The sequence below is a fragment of the Capricornis sumatraensis genome, chromosome 15 (genome assembly GCF_032405125.1).
Source record: "Capricornis sumatraensis isolate serow.1 chromosome 15, serow.2, whole genome shotgun sequence".
Lineage (NCBI taxonomy): Eukaryota > Metazoa > Chordata > Mammalia > Artiodactyla > Bovidae > Capricornis > Capricornis sumatraensis.
Window position 1 is genome coordinate 38,691,495 of NC_091083.1, and position 19,086 is coordinate 38,710,580.

Genomic DNA, 19,086 nt, shown 5'->3' on the forward strand with positions numbered 1-19,086 from the left:
TTATTTCTGGCTTCCCAGACTCGGCAAGAAACATCAGGAGCCTTTATTAGTCACCAGCACAGGGGCTCCTGTGCAGGTGAGCCAGAAGTCAAAAGCAGAGGGTCGGGACGCAGGTAGGGCTGGCCTGGAGCGCTGACCCAAGCATTAATTAGAAACACCGGTGCCCTTGTCCAAGCCAGCTTGTATAAGCTGCTGGGGCCTGTGTTCACTTCATAAAGAAGTTTTATATGGTATTCCTGGCAATAGCCGGACACTTTAAAAGAAAAATAAAAAGAACATTATTATTAGCTTGGGGTTGGGAGAGGAGACTCCCTTTTCTGCCAGTCCATGTCCAACTACCCCCTTTTCCCTCCAAATATTTGAGGGTGAGGTCTGTTAGAGTTGCATAGCTTCTGCCTTGATAGGGTTTCCTAGTGGGGGCGGGGGTGGCAGTTCTGAGTCAGTTCACTAGCCTCTAAAGTGGATATTATAGTATCTGACCCTCCTTGTCTCCTGGAGTTGATGGAATATGTTTCAATAGAGGAGAAAAAAAGAACTTTGAAGACCGCAAAGTAGTTTGTGGAAGTATGGCTATTTTCACCGTTCTAATTCTCAGGCCAGAAAATTCAGGATAACAATATTGAGAGCATAGAGCAGTGACTCTCAGCTGCTGGAGCCTTTGCTCCCTAGGGGACACTGGCAACATCCAGAGACTCTCTTAGTTGTCATTTTGGATTGACTGGGGGCAGGGTGAGGGAGGTGCTCTAAGCACCTAGTGGGTGAAGGACAGGGGTGCTGTTCAACCTGTGCAAGGCACAGGACAGCCTCCTGCAACAAATGTCTCAGCCTCAGATGTCAATAGCGCTGAGGCTGAGAAATCCTGGGTTGGAGGCGTGTGGGGTAACCTACACAGGAAGTTCTCCCAAATCTACCTTCTGCCTGAGTTTAGCCATTTCAAAAAACCAAAAGGGTCCCATCGCACAGCTTGTAATGACAGATCAGGGAACAAAGGAAAGCTGGACAGCAGTGATAAATCAGTGGAGACCCAGTCACATGTACTGTTAATAAACCACTGTCTCTCATCCCCAGTTCTGCCTTCCTTGCTGGGAGGGAGCTGCAAAGGACTTTTTAGCCCGTGGCATCTGCTAGGTGCTGCCAACAGAGGGCGCTGGAACGACTTGAGGAAGAAAGACCATGAATTCCTGGGCATTCAGTTCTGTCCTCGTCTTCCTAGCAGCACTGCTTCACCCTGGCTTCCCCGGAATGCGCAGCAGTAGAGTCCACCTTGCAGCTTTCCCAGCATCAGTAGCCGCTTTGATCCCCTGAGAAACAGTTCCACCCATGGAGGCTTCCCCTTCTCAGAGGTCAAAGTTTCAGCTCCATGGAGCCATCCTCAGAGCTCCAAGTCTTAGTAACCCCAATCTCGTCCTTTGTATCTTTAGCCTAGGGTTTCTTCTCCCAGTTTCTATCTCCTTAACATCCAGCTGTTCTGTTCGCCTTTTCACAGTTCTTTATGGTGAATTTTCTCTTAGATGGGCTGATGTGGTCTGGTTCTTGACTAGACCCAGGCTGACACAGACATGAAGCCCTGTCTCTTTTGTACAAAGAGGTCCATGCCTCCCTTACCCCAGCAGGAGTGAGCGAGAGTCACGTTGCATGGCAGCTTCCTCAATGGTGCAGACTGTGAGAATTTCGTTCTGTTTTCCCCTGGATTTGTAAAGAACCTTGTGGCCACGTGTTACCACCAACGGTGACAGTGTATCTCATCTTGTGGAAACAGAATGGTGGGGTTGAGGTCCTACAAAGGAGAAAGCTTGTGCGTTCTTGGTCCTAAAAGAGGTTCTTCTAGGTTTCCTCTGACCAGTGGTCCCTTTGCCAAATCCGCAAGACAGGGGACCACAAGGCAACCTTCCTCCTCCTGTTATGCCCATCAACAGTGCTTGTGTCTCCTCTCTATGATTCAGATATACTGGAAAGCAATTCTGTGCCGAAAAGGAATCTCTCTCTCTCTCTCAAAATAAAAGGTTTACAAAATAAAAAAGAGTCTGCGGTAGAAGAGCATCTTTTGTCAGAACTAGAAAGACAGCAAGAAATGCCCCAGCTTGGAAACACACATCTCTTGTTTCATGGGAAGAGACTATGAGATGCCTATCTTTATTTTCATTGAAGTAAATATTTTTTAAAAAGTATACTGCTTGTGTATATTCCTCTGTCCCAGCTGGAAACAGTAGTTGCAAAACCGCCTGCAAGCAGCAAAGGGGGAATTAGGAGAAAAAAAAAATTTTTTTTTTAAAACCACATCTGTCTACTGCTGCCCCATGCATGGCTGGAGTGCTTCCTTTCTGGTAGGATGAAATGAGAAGAAATGATGCACGAGAGGGATTGAAGGTGCAGGGGTGTCATTCTTGAAGCTTGGGGATGAGAAGTCATAGCTGTCACCATGGGCCCTCCTCATCTCCCTCTGTCCCCAGGAGTACCACACTGCAGGCTCTCTGAGAGCCCCCAGACAGCCTCCCCCATCACCACTATTGGCAAGAGGCTTCTGTGATTGTTCCCTCAATATCTTTCAAGAGGAGAAGCTCTCCTGGGGGATGGGGCTCCTCTGCCATCTCTAAGTGACCACACTGAGCAGAAGCTTAGTGACCCAGATGGGAACTGCCATCCCTCCCTTCTCACCCACCCCTTGCTTTTGGAAGGATTGTCAGAGGAGATGGTCTGGAGACAGATTGGACAATGGGGAGAAGAAGTTGACTGGGGAATGCAGCTACCCAAGGCTCTTGGGAGAACGATGCTGTGTTCCCCTGGTGAGGCAGTGTGTCTGGGGCCCCTCAGAGTCCAACCCACCCTCCTGGCAGGGCTGACAGACACACTTGTCAGGTTAGCGCCCTGGGAACAGAGCTCCCCTGGATGCCTGTGCCAGAGGCTGGCCACGGCTCCACTCTCTCCAGACCACTTGGCACTCACCAGCTGGGAAGTTTCTGCCAAGCCTGTGGCCAATCTGGCAGTTTGTGTGAAGTCTGGGAGATTGTTTCTCAGACCTCTGGTTCCAGTCGCAGCCTTCCGCCATGAAGACTGTGGCTGGTGCATGGTGGGTCCATGGGTGCTCCACCTCCCCCTCCCAAGGTCAGAGGCCAAGTCCTACTCCAAGCAGATGGACACTGCATGCAGGCCCTTTGAAGTCCCATCTGGGCTCCAGGACCCTTACAAACTGTCATCCTCATGGCCTTTTGGTCAATGCAGGCGCTCAGAATGAAGTAGGCTCAGGAAGATTCCTCTGGAGAAGGAAATGACAACCCACTCCAGTATTCTTGCCTGGAGAATCCCACGGACAGAGGAGCCTGGTGGGCTACAGTCTATAGGGTTGCAAAAGAGTCGGACATGACTGAGCGACTAACACACACAGGCAAATACATAAACACACCTGGGTGCTATGGTCTCAAACACAGCTTGGATAGAGGAATGTGCCAGTTCTTTGTGAGAGTAGATGGTAAGCAGAAGTGAGGCAGAGTCGGTGTTGGGATGCTTAAGTGGACATATGTGTAAACTGAAGTATAAAGTGACTCTGTGACCCCTAGGTGGTCAGAAGTAAAACCAAGATTAGAACTCAGGTCTCTTAATCATTAGTCCCGACGCTTCCTGCTAAGCTGGAATTTCTGCCTTCCTGGGTTAAATGAATTTTTTTTAACTTACATATTATGCTGAAATGGAATTGAACTTTCCTTGCATCAAGGATTCTGGTACTCGTGAGAATTGTCTGCTGAGTTTGATGCGCAGATACAAATTTTTTCTTGTGAGAGCATTTATAGCTTTCATGAGGTTCTCAAAGGGGTTAGTCTGACCATCAAAGCTAAGACCCCTGATGGATACTGTTGTGACGGGACTGAGGTTAGGTTTCAGGTGACCTTTTCATAGATTGTAAATGAAGGTGGGGTGGGGCTTCCTGGCTGTCAAGGCCCTAGACCTGGAGAAGACTGATGTGGGGAAGAAATAACTATCTCATTCCTCAGAGTCAGGCAGGGTTACTTAACTTGACAATTGATGGAAGCAGTTAGAGCAGCTAGTTTCCAAACTAGGTGGAGAGACAGGTTGGGACCTGGGTCCTGGGACCCTTTGCTGCAGTGCTTTCTCCAGGACAAACATTTCCTTGAGCAACAAAATATAAAGAAACTATAAAGGACTAAAAATGACTGTGTGCATGCAGAGTCGAGGCAATTTATGGACAAGATACAAGAAGACCAAAACTGAACGGCTGCTTCAAAAGAGCAGGGAGCAAAAACAACAGGGAGTGCATATGCCCCTGCACTCAACACCACCTATGGGGAGGGCAAACCACCTAAGCCACCCCTCCAACCTGACCCCTGGACACACCCTTACCCTCACCCCCTAAAAGGAATCAGCTCACCCCACCTCGGGGAGTGCACGAGGGACCTGTTACTTGTTTTCACTCTCTCCTGCTACTGCAGGAATCCCAACAAAGGATTCCTTGCCTGAATTCCTTGTCTGATCTCTGGTCAATTTCTATTGATTTGGAAGACCAAGAACCCTGGTCAGTAATAGCTTGCTGTGTGTGCTTAGTTGCTCAGTTGTGTCCAACTCTTTGTGACCCCATGGACTGTAGCTCTCCAGGCTCATCTGTCCACGGGGACTCTCCAGGCAACAATACTGGAGTGGGTTGCCATTTCCTTCTCCAGGGGATCTTCCTGACCCAGGGATCAAAACCAGGTCTCCTGCATTGCAGGCAGATTCTTCACTCTCTGAGCTACCAGGGAAGCTCAAGAATACTGGAAAAGGGATAACCTTTTCCAGAGGATCCTTCTGACCCAGGAATTGAGCCAGGGTCTCCTGCATTGCAGGCAGATTCTTTACCAGCTGAGCTACCAGGGAAGCCCCAGTAATAGCATGCTGCTGCTGCTGCTAAGTCACTTCAGTCATGTCCGACTCTGTGAGACCCCATAGACGGCAGCCCACCAGGCTCCCCCATCCCTGGGATTCTCCAGGCAAGAACACTGGAGTGGTTTGCCATTTCCTTCTCCAATTCATGAAAGTGAAAAGTGAAAGGGAAGTCGCTCAGTCATGTCTGACTCTTTGTGACACAATGGACAGCAGCCCACCAGGCTCCTGCATCCATGGGATTTTCCAGGCAAGAGTACTGGAGTGGGGTGCCATCACCTTCTCCAGTAATAGCATATCCATGCTTAAAGTCCCATAAGCACAAACTCACAGAAGCTTAGAGCCCTGGATCAAGGAACATCCTTGAAGATCATCTAACTTGGAGTTCCACGAACCTAGCTACACACTCGAATCACTTGGGGAACTCTGACTGCATGCCGTGTCTGAAATTAACCCTGGAGATTTCTATTGTAATTGTTCTAGAGTGGGACAGGTCAGGTAAGTTCCAGGTATCACGAATTTTAAAAGCTGATTCTCAGGGGCAATCAAGGTTGAGAACCACTGTCACAATCTAATCCAACACTTTTCACTGCAAAGAAAACCAAGCCAAAGAGAATCCCAAGGTCATAGGGCTTCCACAGAGCCAGGATTTGAACCCAGAAACAAGCTTTGTCTCTTTCTTTGTTTAGAGAGTATATATATACTTACCTGAAAATGCCTTGCTAGTATGAAACATAAGTGATGTGGAACTATTAATAATAGCTTTTGCACTTATGCCATTCTGGGAAGGGAAGTTCGTGAGTACCTGACTGTGACTCTGATCATGAACTCCTTATTGACAAATTCAGACTTAAATTGAAGAAAGTGGGGAAAACCACTAGACCATTCAGGAATGACCTAAATCAAATCCCTTATGATTATACAGTGGAAGTGAGAAATAGATTTAAGGGGCTAGATCTGATAGACAGAGTGCCTGATGAACTATGGACAGAGGTTCATGACACTGTACAGGAGACAGAGATCAAGACCATCCCTAAGAAAAAAAAATGCAAAAAAGTAAAATGGCTGTCTGGGGAGGCCTTACAAATAGCTGTGAAAAGAAGGGACGTGAAAAGCAAAGGCGAAAAGGAAAGATATAAGCATCTGAATGCAGAGTTCCAAAGAATAGCAAGGAGAGATAAGAAAGCCTTCTTCAGCGATCAATGCAAAGAAATAGAGGAAAACAATAGAATGGGGAAGACTAGAGATCTTTTCAAGAAAATCAGAGATACCAAGGAAACATTTCATTCAAAGATGGGCTCAATAAAGGACAGAAATGGTATGGACCTAACAGAAGCAGAAGATATTAAGAAGAGGTGGCAAGAATACACAGAAGAACTGTACAAGAAAGATCTTCATGACCAAGATAATCATGATGGTGTGACCATTCCCCTAGAGCCAGACATCCTGGAATGTGAAGTTAAGTGGGCCACTATAAACAAAGCTAGTGGAGGTGATGGAATTCCAGTTGAGCTATTTCAAATCCTGAAAGATGATGCTGTGAAAGTGCTGCACTCAATATGCCAGCAAATGTGGAAAACTCAGCAGTGGCCACAGAACTGGAAAAGGTCAGCTTTCATTCCAATCCCAAAGAAAGGCAATGCCAAAGCATGCTCAAACTACCGCACAATTGCACTCATCTCACATGCTAGTAAAGTGATGTTCAAAATTCTCTAAGCCAGGCTTAGAGAACTGTGAATTTCCTGATGTTCAAGCTGGTTTTAGAAAAGGCAGAGGAACCAGAGATCAAATTGCCAACATCTGCTGGATCATCGAAAAAGCAAGAGGGTTCCAGAAAAACATCTACTTCTGCTTTATTGACTATGCCAAAGCCTTTGACTGTGTGGATCACAATAAACTGTGGAAAATTCTGATAGAGATGGGAATACTAGATCACCTGAACTGCCTCTTGAGAAACCTGTATGCAAGTCAGGAAGCAACAGTTAGAACTGGACATGGAACAACAGAGTGGTTCCAAATAGGAAAAGCAGTACGTCAAGGTTGTATATTGTCACCCTGCTTATTTAACTTATATGCAGAGTACATCTTGTGAAATACCAGGTTGGATGAAGCACAAGCTGGAATCAAGATTGCCAGGAGAAATATCAATCACCTCACATATGCAGATGACACCACCTTTATGGCAGAAAGTGAAGGAAAACTAAAAAGCCTCTTGGTGAAAGTGAAAGGAGAGTGAAAAAGTTGGCTTAAAGCTCAACATTCAGAAAACTAAGATCATGGCATCTGGTCCCACCACTTCATCGGAAATTGATGGGGAAACAGTGGAAACAGTGGCTAACTTTATTTTGGAGGGGCTCCAAAATCACTGCAGATGGTGACTGCAGCCATGAAATTAAAAGATGCTTACTCCTTGGAATAAAAGTTATGACCAATCTAGGCAGCATATTGAAAAGCAGAGACTTTGCCAACAAAGATCCGTCTAGTCAAAGCTATGGTTTTTCCAATAGTTATATATGGATGTGAGAGTTGAAATATAGAGAAAGCTGAGCACTGAAGAATTGATGCTTTTGAACTATGGTGTTCGAGAAAACTCTTGAGAGTCCCTTGGACTGCAAGGAAATCCAACCAGTACATCCTAAAGGAGCTCAGTCCTGAGTGTTCACTGGAAGGACTGATGTCGAAGGTGAAACTCCAATGCTTTGGCCACCTGATGTGAACTGACTCATTTGAAAAGACCTTGATGCTGGGAAAGGTTGAAGGTGGGAGGAGAAGGACACAACAGAGGATGAGATGGTTGGATGGCATCAGCAGCTGGATGGACATGAGTTTGAACAAATTCCAGGAGATGGTGATGGACAGGGAGGCCTGGTGTGTTGTGGTCCATGGGGTCTCAAAGAGTCGACTGAGCGACTGAACTGAACTAAACTGTGATGACTCTGAAGGCCCTCCCCCTCACAGCTCCAGGGCTTCCTGTGGCATCAGCTGAGTCTCTGTCACTCCTGCGTCCAGGGTCACCGTCTCCCTTTGTCGAATTCTGCTTCTCTCTAGCTTGTACAGGATTGTTCCCTGGTGTTCTTCCCCAGTTAAACCACCTGCACACACACCTCCATCTCAGAATCTTTTTCCAGGAAACCCAGACTATGACATAGCAGAAGTCCGTCTTTCATTTGTGTAATTCATTTACATAATTATATCTCAACCTATTTATATATTTCTGCTTTAATCTAACTTTTAGGACATAACCTTACTTAAGTTATTTTATTGTGTCCCAGTCGGAGGTAAGGCCTCTCCATTTTCAAACCAAGGCCTTTGGATTCTAAGTCAAAAACTAATTTTTGACTTCGTGAATTGGCATCACAGAAAATAATTATCGTACATTAATGCATATATGTGGAATCTAGAAAAATGCTATAGATGATTTTATCTGCAAAGCAGGAATAGAGATACAACAGTAGGGAACAAATGTATGGACACCAAGGGGGGACAGGGGGGCTTGGGATGAATTGGGAGATTGACGTTGACATATATATATACACACTGCTGCATATAAAATAAATAACTAGTGAGAACCTACGGTATAGCACAGGAAACTCTACTCAGTGCTCTTTGTGGTGACCTAAATGGGAAGGAAATCCAAAAAAGGGGGAAATATGTATACATACAGCTGATTTACTTTACTATAAGCAGAAACTGACACAACTCTGTAAAGCAACCATACTGCAATAAAAATGAAAAAAAAAAAAAAAAAGAAGGAAATAGAATGAGATGTAGAAACGAGAAGAGAAAGCTCATGATTGCATTAATGTTCAAGCACACAATGAGGAACACAGCCCAACCTTCCAGGAGGTCACCTTTCCTCTCTGCCTTGTTTAGAAACTCAGGACCCCAGTTACAAGGCTTTAGGGTGAAATGTCTGTTCCCGTGCAGCCTTGGATCATAAAGATGCTCCTAGAAAGGGCCTTTCTATCTCTGTGACAAGATTTTGAATATTTTTCTATCTGGGTGATATCAACTAAGGTTCTGATCTCTAGTATCCTTGCTTAGAGAGCAGCGCCTTTCATAGACTTGGTTGCTAAACAAAACACCCGAGATACATTTTTACAATGTCAGGGCGGAGGAGTGGGGGAGAGCATCCCTCAATTCGTGTGTTCTCTGAGACTGTTCACATTCCACAGTTTATGTGCTGAGACCAGGACATGTTTTGTGAAGAAAGTTATACTTGACTAAATTGTCCTCCTGATGTAAACCTGTAATTTAAAAATTATATATATTTAGAGAACAAGTCAAAACAGGAAACGCATTCCCAAAGAGGATAAAGATATTTATATGTTAAAATACCTACTACTACCATAGTAGACCTAGGTCCCTGTATTTAAATAGAAGAACTCTGAAAAGAGCTCAGAAAGAAAGAGCTAAGAAGTTAGCTTATCCTCATGCTTGTGGATGGGGCCAGGGTCTTCTGGTAGCAGCATATTTCTTCCTTGCTCTCCTTCTTGACAGAGACCCTGGTGCCCATTGCCTCCCACCTAGGGGCTGTGGCAGGAACAGAGGTTGCATTGAAGCAAAGCATGATAGAAAAGAAAATATGATTTTGTGGGAAACTAAAGAGGTTAAGGGGTAGGAAATATTAACCTAAAACTCAAAGATAGCCAGAGCAGAAGAAAGGACTCAAAAGTTAGGCAAAGGTAAATAAGACAATGCCCCCAGAAGCCCTTCAGCCAAAGATCCTAAGCTGGTTCTTCCTAATTGGATCCAGGTGTAAACTGGGCCTCTCTGAAAGAGGCACCAGTGTATGAATCATCTGATGCCTGTATATGCCACGTTGGGCTTCCCTGCTGGCTCAGTGGTAAAGAATCCCCCTGTCAATGCAGGAGACATGGGTTCAATCCCTGAGTTGGGAAGATGCCCTGGAAAGGGAAATGGCAACCCACTCCAGCATCCTTGCTTGGGAAATTCCATGGACAGAGGAGCCTGGCAGACTAGAGTCCATGGGGTTGCAAAGAGTCAGACAAAGAGTTAGGGACTAAACAACAACAGTGCCATGTTAATCAAAGTTGTTTTGATGCAAGGAAGGGTAAGAAGTGCCTTCTGCTCTTGGAGAACAGTAACCTAGTTGCAGAGACCAGAAGGACACACATAAAAGCCAAGTAAGAAGTCTAGACTTAAATCACAGTGAATTAAAATAAGAAGTGTCACTGGCTAGTGGCAGGTTGAGCCCAGGGAGATCTTTGTTTCCATCTTTTTGCACAGGAACCACAGCCTGTGGGCCCTGAGGAAAGAGATTTAAAAAGGATTGGCACCTTGCATTTATCTTGAAAGAGTGTTGAGCACTTTATGTAAGACTCCCCTAAAAGTGGTTCAAGGCAGGCAGAATATCTCTTTCTCATATAGATCTTTTCCTAGAGTTTCAGCTGATGGAAGTGTGGCTAGGGGTATTGTAGTTGTGTGCATTTCTGTTCCACTCCTGTTTCCATGGAGACCTGGCTGTCTGTCCCTGGGTGATGTTTACCCATCCACACAGCAGATGACTCCACTATCAAAGGGTGCTCTGTGCTCCTTGAATTGTTAACTCCTTTAGCTTTGATCTTTCAAAGCATTCCCTACAGTGCCTTATAGACAGCAGGTATGTGGTGAATGTTCCAAATGAGTGAATGAATTTTTAAATGTGGTCTTGAATGCATGAATAAAAGCTGTCCTACTTCAGGAGAAGGGTGAGATTTTGAGAGACTTCAAATGATCTAGACACATGCTTTTCTGTGATCCCACAGATCGACTATGACTAAGTCCACAGAAGGCAGCCTCCAAGATGACCCTAACAATCCCTGTGTCTCTGATAGTGGGCTTCCCAGGTGGCTCCGTGATCATGAATCTACCTGCAATACAGGAGACATAGGTTCAATCCCTGGGTCAGGAAGATCCCCCTGGAGGAGGAAATGGCAACCCACTCCAGTATTCTTGCCTGGAAAATCCCACTGATGAGGAACTGGCAGGTTACAGTCCATGGGGTTGCAAAGAGTCATAAATGAATGAGTGACTGAGCTCATTCTCAGCACGTCTTCTACGGCCATGCCCTGTGTAACCCCTTCCCCTGGAGTGCAGCTGGACCCAGAACTTTGCTCCTAATGAATAGAACATGGCAAAGGTGACAGGGTGTGCCTTCTGAGACTGGGTTGTGAAGGGATGGTGGCTTCTGTCTGGCAAACCTTCTCTGATGCTCTCACCTGCTCACTCTGATGGAAGCCAGCTGCCACCCCATGAGCTGCCCTGTGCAGAGGCTCACATGGCAGGGAACTGGGGGTGACCTCCTCCCATCAACAAGGCAACAGCCAGCAAAGAACCAAGGCCCTCAGTCAGTAGCCTAGGAGGAACTTGGATCACGCTGACAACCACAGGAGGGAGCTTAGAAGAGGACTGTCTCTCAACTGAGCCTTCGGATAAGATGGCAGCCCCAGTCAAACCTCTACTGCAGCCTTGGAGAGACTATGAGACACCCAAACATGCCGTCTCTGGATTTCATAGACATGCGGCTGCAGAAATGCTTGCTTTAAGCCTGTTTCGTTTTGGGGGCAATTCATTATCCAGTAATAGATAGTTATTACAAAGTCCATTATAAAAGTAAAAGTTATTAAGTCATTTTATAGTTGTTGCAACCAAGATATCAAAAGACTAAATGTGTTTTCCATGACCACCCAAGGCAAGCAGTCACAAAATAAGAAGTGGAATTAGTGCCAAGGCTTATCTTCTGAACAAAAAACACTGACAGGATTTTATGAGAAAAGATGCTAGTGGAATCCATGAGGTTCACAGTCACAAGTCACCTTTCCTCCTATATTTCCATTTTTAATCTCTTTATGGAGTAACCATTTAACCATTCAGTGCTGGGCCTTCTCTCAGGGAACATGACTCCTTTAACAAGATAGCTTGATCTTTTCCAAAAGAAAGAGATTCTAGGCATTCGTTGTGCATTCTAACAAACCGAGATGTTGCAACACTGGAGAAGAGTAACTTTCAAATAAGCATATAATTAGCAAGCAATCTTTTCTCCATCTATTATGAAATTTATGAGTTTAGAAATGTTGTTTGTTATGAATTTTCTCTTCCCTCATCACAAATTTCTCATTCTTAAGAATTTTGTCCCCAAACTGACAAAGCCTAAAGAAAGTGAAAGTGAAAATCACTCAGTCATGTCCAACTTTTTGCGACCCCATGGACTAAACAGTCAAATTCTCCTGGCCAGAATACTGGAATAGGTAGCCTTTCTCTTCTCCAGGGGATCTTCCTAACCTGGGCGTCAAACCTAGGTCTCGCGCATTACAGGTGGATTCTTTACCAGCTGAGCCACAAGGGAAGCCCAAGAATACTGGAGTGGGTAGCCCATCCCTTCTCCAGGGGATCTTCCTGATCCAGGAATTGAACCAAGGTCTCCTGCATTGCAGGCGTGTTCTTAACCAATTGAGTTATCAGAGAAGCCCTAAAGAAGTACCTCTTAATTGTAATTTCTTCTTTTTTGATCAAGTGGAAGGAGAAACTATTATCAATGCAAGAGAAGTATTTTCCCTCTAGTGAGGTGTTTAACCAGGACCCCCAGCCTTCTTCCCACAGGGAAATAGTACATTTATGAGTTACCCCTCCTGTGATTACACCATTGGATATAAGAAAGCTTCACATCAACCAGGCCAATCTTAAGAATGTATTGAAGAAACCTAACACACACTTAAAAAAAAAAAAAAAGGCATCTCACATTGTAAAATTCTAAGCCTCTAGTCTATATGGATTAACAATTCCTTTATGACAGTTCCTTAAATTTACCAAAAAGAGAAGCAGTAGTTTCTTTTGTAGCAGAATCCCTGTATTTGGTGACCATCATTGGCAAGCTGACCTTAGACCAGTTCTAAAACATGGTGCTTCTACGACAAAAATGATTATACAAAAGTTTTCATTACTGAGTGTCAGTAAGTCAGGAGCTGGTGAGTCTAGCACTGGAAGAAAAAGAACTTTATCTCTGGGGAGAAAACACCAACTCTAGGACAATACTGTTTCTAATATATTGCTCAAGGCCAGTGTGTTTTTTGAAACACCTCAATAGGCTCATTGTTCTGGACTAGAACAATATCAACAGTGAAAACCACCATATCAGCAATGACACAGGTACCGTAAGCAAGGTTCTTTGGATTAGTAATTTCATTTATTCATGCAATAATCCTGTTATGTAAGAATTGTTTTCTCCATTGTGCAGGTGGGAATCAGAGGTGAGAAACTGAGGAATTTGACTGACCATTTACCCAGTGAACAGTTGAGGCAGAATTCAAAGCTGGAACACTTTGATCCCAAAGTCTGGGTATTCTTGACTATGCTGCCTTGATTCTAAAGCCCGGAAATCAGGGAGAATGAGCTTCAGGCCTTTAAAACCCAGAGCTTTGACTCATGTTGATAAATACAACTGCCCTTGAGAGAGTATACACCCAGTCGCAGTGTGGTCCATGTGTAGAGAGGAATGCCTTTCTGGGAAGAATCACTAAAAAATAAGAGGCAGAGGTGAAGCCTCCAGACAACGAAGACTCCCAGGAAGATCAAAGAGTTATTCTTGGGTACGCTGTCTCGTGAGTATATTCAAGAGAGGAGCCCAGCGCAATTTTCAGTATTCCCCTAGAGAACTCACACGAAAGTTTAGAATAACATAAAGGTCTTAAATTCATCCGTTGTCTGTTCATTATTATAAAGAATGCTGGACGTTTTATATTTTCCATCCTAATTGAAGAATAATGTGGATATCGCCCCCCTCCCCCATTAAGGGCACTTAGTGTGATGCACCATAAATAGTATCATAAAATCTGGTATTTTATGTGTCATTTTCCTGGTAAATAAAATAATCTGACTTCCAACCCCAATAAATTATTAAAATACTCTTTGAGGGCAAATGCTAATGTTCCTTTGATATTCAGAGTCAAAGGAAGAAAATAAAGCAACTTGAACTAGTTTCCATTCTCTGCAGTGATTCTTTCTCCACTTGATCATGTCTGTTTCCCCCAAGTGCTATATTCCCATTGGGCAGAAAGTCAATCCACCTTCAGGTATTTACTTAATGTCCATTAAAAATCACATTATGCACATTATACCCTGTTAGCCTGTCCCATTTATTGTGAATTTCTCATATTTCCTGTCATTCTTCTGGTGATTTTTTCCTTTATAGCTTCTATTTTCCCCCCATTAATCCTTCAAAACCCCTGGGAGGTAAGATTGTGCATATAATTTCCTCTGTATTCTAAAATACTGTTTGGAGTTTTGCTTTGAAATTGCTTTTAGGGCTGGATGTTTGACTTTCTTAAGTGAACCTGTAATAAACACTGTTGAATTCTCTCCAAATTACCTCGAAGAATTACCTGCTTATCTGGAAGAACCATCAGTGTAATTTTAAGGGATTTTGTTTTTATTCAGTGGCTCTGGGTCTTTGAACTTCTCTGCCTCAATTTTTCAGTCTTTCCACAGGAAGAGTTCTGCTGAGAACAAGCGCTTTAACTCAAATGCAGAAGAGAGTGTTTTTGTTTCTACTTTGGTACTTGTGATTCTACCGCTAAAGGAAGAGAGATTTCCAAGATTAGGATAGTTTAGTCTGGAAAGAAGACTAGTTAAAGGGGGCGTGATGAAAACCTTAGGGATTTGAGAATGCTTGTGAAAACGAAATGATTCATTTTTTTAAACCTTTCACAAAACTCAACAAGGAAATACTCCATGAACTAGAGGAATGATAGACTTAAGTCCAGGGAAAAATTCCTTACACAACTTCTAGATACAGGTATCGTTATTAGCCCTATTTTCCGGGGAAGGAAACTGAGATGCAGAAAATCTCTGTGACCTGCTGAGAGAGAGTCACAGAGTAAGCAGTGGAGTAGAGATTGTGTATATGCCTGGGTTCCAGAGCCCAGGCTTTCCATTATTGTGCTCTATTTCCGTGATGTGATGGTTGCTCTTAAAAATGAGCTTGTAGCTACCATAATTGAGGTTTCACTTGCAGCTCAGTTGGTAAAGAATTTGCCTACAGTGCAGGAGTCTGCCTGCAAAGCAGGAGACCTGGGTTCGATTCCTGGGTTGGGAAGAGCCCCTGGAGAAGGAAATGGCAACCCAGTCCAGTATTCTTGCCTGGGAAGTCCCATGGACACAGGAGCCTGGGAGGCTATACTCCATAGGGTCGCAAAGAGTGACTAAACCACCATCATGAGTGAACAATTGCCCCAAAAGAATGTAGGAATCCTTCCTGCTCATCCACCCATTCACATGGTTAAGCAGAGTCAAGGCGCTGCCCAGGCTAGAGCTTGGCAGAGCACTTGGTCAATCAGCACCGTTTTCCTGGAGGTAGGTTAGTGCAGAGAAGTATAGAAGGATCAGCAAATGAGTTCAAATCCTGCCTCTTCTAGCTGGAGGACCCTGGGGATATTATAGAGCCTCTGTAAGTCTCGGTTTCTTTATATGTTAAGTAAAGATAATAATAGTAACTATCTCAAAGGATTCAATGGGAGATTAACCACAGGATGACCATGGTGTTCCCAGAAACCCATTATTATCATTGTTTTCTTGGAGAGAGGATAAGAAAGTGGGATGACGCTGAAAGAAGGGAGTGGAGATGTGTACTCACTCTTGTGAATAAGGAGTCTGTAGGGAGAGGGCAAGGATTTTCACAGGTCCTTGCACATAATGGGTTTTCAAACTGTAGTGACCAAAGTGCTCACGCCACCTTTACAAGTTTAGCTTTAGATTTCTGGACGGTGGTTTGGATAAAAAATACACCAATAAAAAGATATGCTAGATTAAAATGTACACCAGATCTTCAAGTAATAAAGGATCAGTGAATGTTATACAGTGTCTTGTTCATAGAAGACTCTCAAAAGTATAAGACATGTTATGAAGACAGGGGAGCTGATGATGGTGAAACATCAACGCTACCTTGGTCATCACTATCTGCTACCACCTGGCACAATACAGGGACTCAAGAAGTATTCTTTTAATAAATGACTGATTTTTTAAAGAAGTTGAAGAATCTGGTTAAAATGGATATCAGAGAAGTCATTCAGGGGAAGAGGATCATAAGAAGGACCTTATGGAGGGTGATTTATAGGAGAGGAAAGGGCCAGCCAGCCCCAGACCCTTCTCCTCCTTCACCTTTACACACCAGGGGCAATCACTGAGATTTGGCCCTTTGGAAAATACCAGAATTCCTTCTTTCCAATGGACTCTCTCTCAAGACACTCCTAGACACTAGATCCAAGGACCACAGAGAGACCATTCAAGTCAAGAGGAATGGACACCCACCTTTCTGCTTCTCCCCGGAGATTGGCAGTGGGTCACTTGCTGGCCTTCTGGATTTTGATTGCTGCCCTGGAGAGCAGTTCACTCTGAATAAAATGGCATTTGCCACAGAGAACAAGGGCTTTCCTGGTGGCTCAGACGGTAAAGAACCTGCCTACAATGCAGGAAGTGTGGGTTCAATCCCCAAGTCAGGAAGATCCCCTGGAGAAGGAAATGGCCACCCACTCCAGTAATCTTGCCTGGGAAAGCCCATGGACAGAGGTGCCTGGTGGGCTACTATTCGTGGTATTGCAAAGAGTCAGACATGACTGCAGCGACTGACACCCACACAGAAGGAACAAAGTCTAGATGGGCCTCAGAGAGCGGGTCCAGTAATGAACAACAGGCGCCAAGATTGTTACAAATTGTTACCAATGTGTGTATTTTCCTGGTGAGGAAAAGTTTTCCAGGGAGTTTCTGAACTGAACTGAACTGAGGAGTTTCTTCTTTAAGAAACAGTTTTGACCTATCTTTTAAAATCATGTCAAAGTTTAAAAAGCAAATTATGTTTTTTTGTTGTTGTTAAGAAACAAATCAGATTTTTAAAATAAACTTTTTATTTGGAGGTAACTGTAGATTCACATGCAGTTGTAAGAAATAATATGAAGAGACCCAGAGCACCATTTCTCCAGTTCCTCTCTATAGTAACATCTTGCAAAACCGTAGCAGTACTCTCCCAACAGGAATATTGACAGTGATACAGTAAAATTTGGAGCATCCTCGGAGCGTTCCCATCCTTGTGGCTCCGTCACGTTGACCTTTATAGCCACATACCCTCCTCTCCCACTCACTGCTCTATATCCCTGGCAAACTCCAATCTCTCCTCCATTTCTAGAATTTTGTGATTCCAAGGATGTTCTATAAATGGAGTCACACTGAATATATTTTTGCAGTGCTTCTTTTCCACTCAATCTAATTTTCTGCAGATTCTTTCAGTTGTTATTTGTTATCAATAGCCCATATCTTTGTATTGCTGTGCTATGCTATGCTTAGTTGCTCAGTCATGCCCGACTCTTTGAGACCCCATGGACCCCTGTCAGGCTCCTCTGTCTATGGGGATTCTCCAGGCAAGAATACTGGAGTGGGTTATATCACTACCCATCCTCCTGTCAAGCATCCAGGGGAATCTTCTCAACCCAGAAATCGAACCCAGGTCTCCCACATTACAGGTATATTCTTTACTGTCTGGGCCACTAGGGAAGCCCATGAATACAGGCGTGGGTAGCCTATTCCTTCTCCAGGGGATCTTCCCGACCCAGGAATTAAACTGGGGTCTCCTGCATTGCAGGCAGATTCTTAACCAGCTGAGCTACCAGGGATACTGACTAGTAATCTTTGGTTTGTTGAATCATTCACCTGTTGAAAGACAACTGGGTTCTTTCTAGTTTTTGGCCATTATGAATGAAGTTGACATGAGCACTCACGTAGAGGTTTTTATGTGCACAGAACTCTCCACTTCTGTGGATTGCTACATGAGCTGAAAAATAAGCTTTCTCTCAAAGCCATTGAATATTTGAGTCTATTTATAACAGCACATCTGTGTACTCTGTTAGCGTGTGTGTGTGCCAAGTTGCTTCAGTCATGTCTGACTATAATCCTATGGACCATAGGACCCACCAGCCTCCTCTGTCCAAGGGATTCTCCAGGCAGGAATACTGAGGGGCGGCGGGGGGGGCGGGGGGCGGGGGGGGCGGTTTTCCATGCCCTCCTCCAAGGGATCTTCTTGACCAAAGGATCAAATCAGCGTCTCTTACATCTCCTGCCTTGGGAGGCAGGTTCTTTAACACTAGCGCCACCTGGGAAGCCCATATTCTGCCTACTTATCCTAAATAACACAAATGTCTTTCATATACTGGTCACTGCCATGGTGACAATCACAGCTATAAGTTCTTGAATGCTCACTGTGATGCAGGTATTATATGTAACTACACTGTAACAGTAAATGGTAATTGACATTTACTGAGGACTGACAATGTACCAGGCACTCTTCTAAGTGCTAACTAACATACACCAATTCATATAATCTACAAACCATCCTCCCTCATTTAACAGATGAGAACACTGAAACACAGAGATTTAACAATCTACCTGAGGACATATCCAGGAAGAGCTAAAATTGAAGTTAAAAGTGAGATAAGACTGGTACCAGAGCCTACCATTTTAGTGAAAGTGAAAGTCACTCAGTCGTGTCCAACTCTTTGCAACCCCATCCAGGCCGCAATACTGGAGTGTATTTCCCTTCTCCAGGAGATCTTCCCAACCAAGAGGTCTCCTGTATTGCAGGAAGATTTTTTACCATGTGAGCCACCAAGGAAGCTGAAGAATACTGGAGTGGGTAGCCTATCCCTCTCCAGTGGAACCTCCTGATCCAGGAATCAAACCGGGGTCTCCTGCATTGCAGGTGGATTCTTTACCAACTGAGCTACCAGGGAAGCCATTTTAACCACTATGCTATAATGCTTCTCTGTTCTGTGGCATTAGATAGACAAAACTCTATCAGATAGGTTTTGGGATTTCCAAGGAAACCCTCAATAGCCTGCATCCCTCTATTCTACCAGAATTTGTATATTTGTATAAAATAAAATAAGAGATTAAGTAAGCAGTCTAGAATGGTTTTATTATTGACATAACTAAATTAGAGAAGGTCACTTACTCTAATATTCTATAGCCCTACTCACCAGACTCTAGAAATAGAATCACCCTCCCAATAAAGTGATAGTGAGCTTGTGTAAGGATCTCATCTCAGGAGGCCCAAGGCCTGGAGGAACAAATGGAAATTCACGCTTTCTATGAGGAGGCTTCTTCCTTACAGGAATGAAATTGAACCTACATGTGCCCAGGTGTTTTCCCAGATTTGTCACAGCATTTCATCTTTCC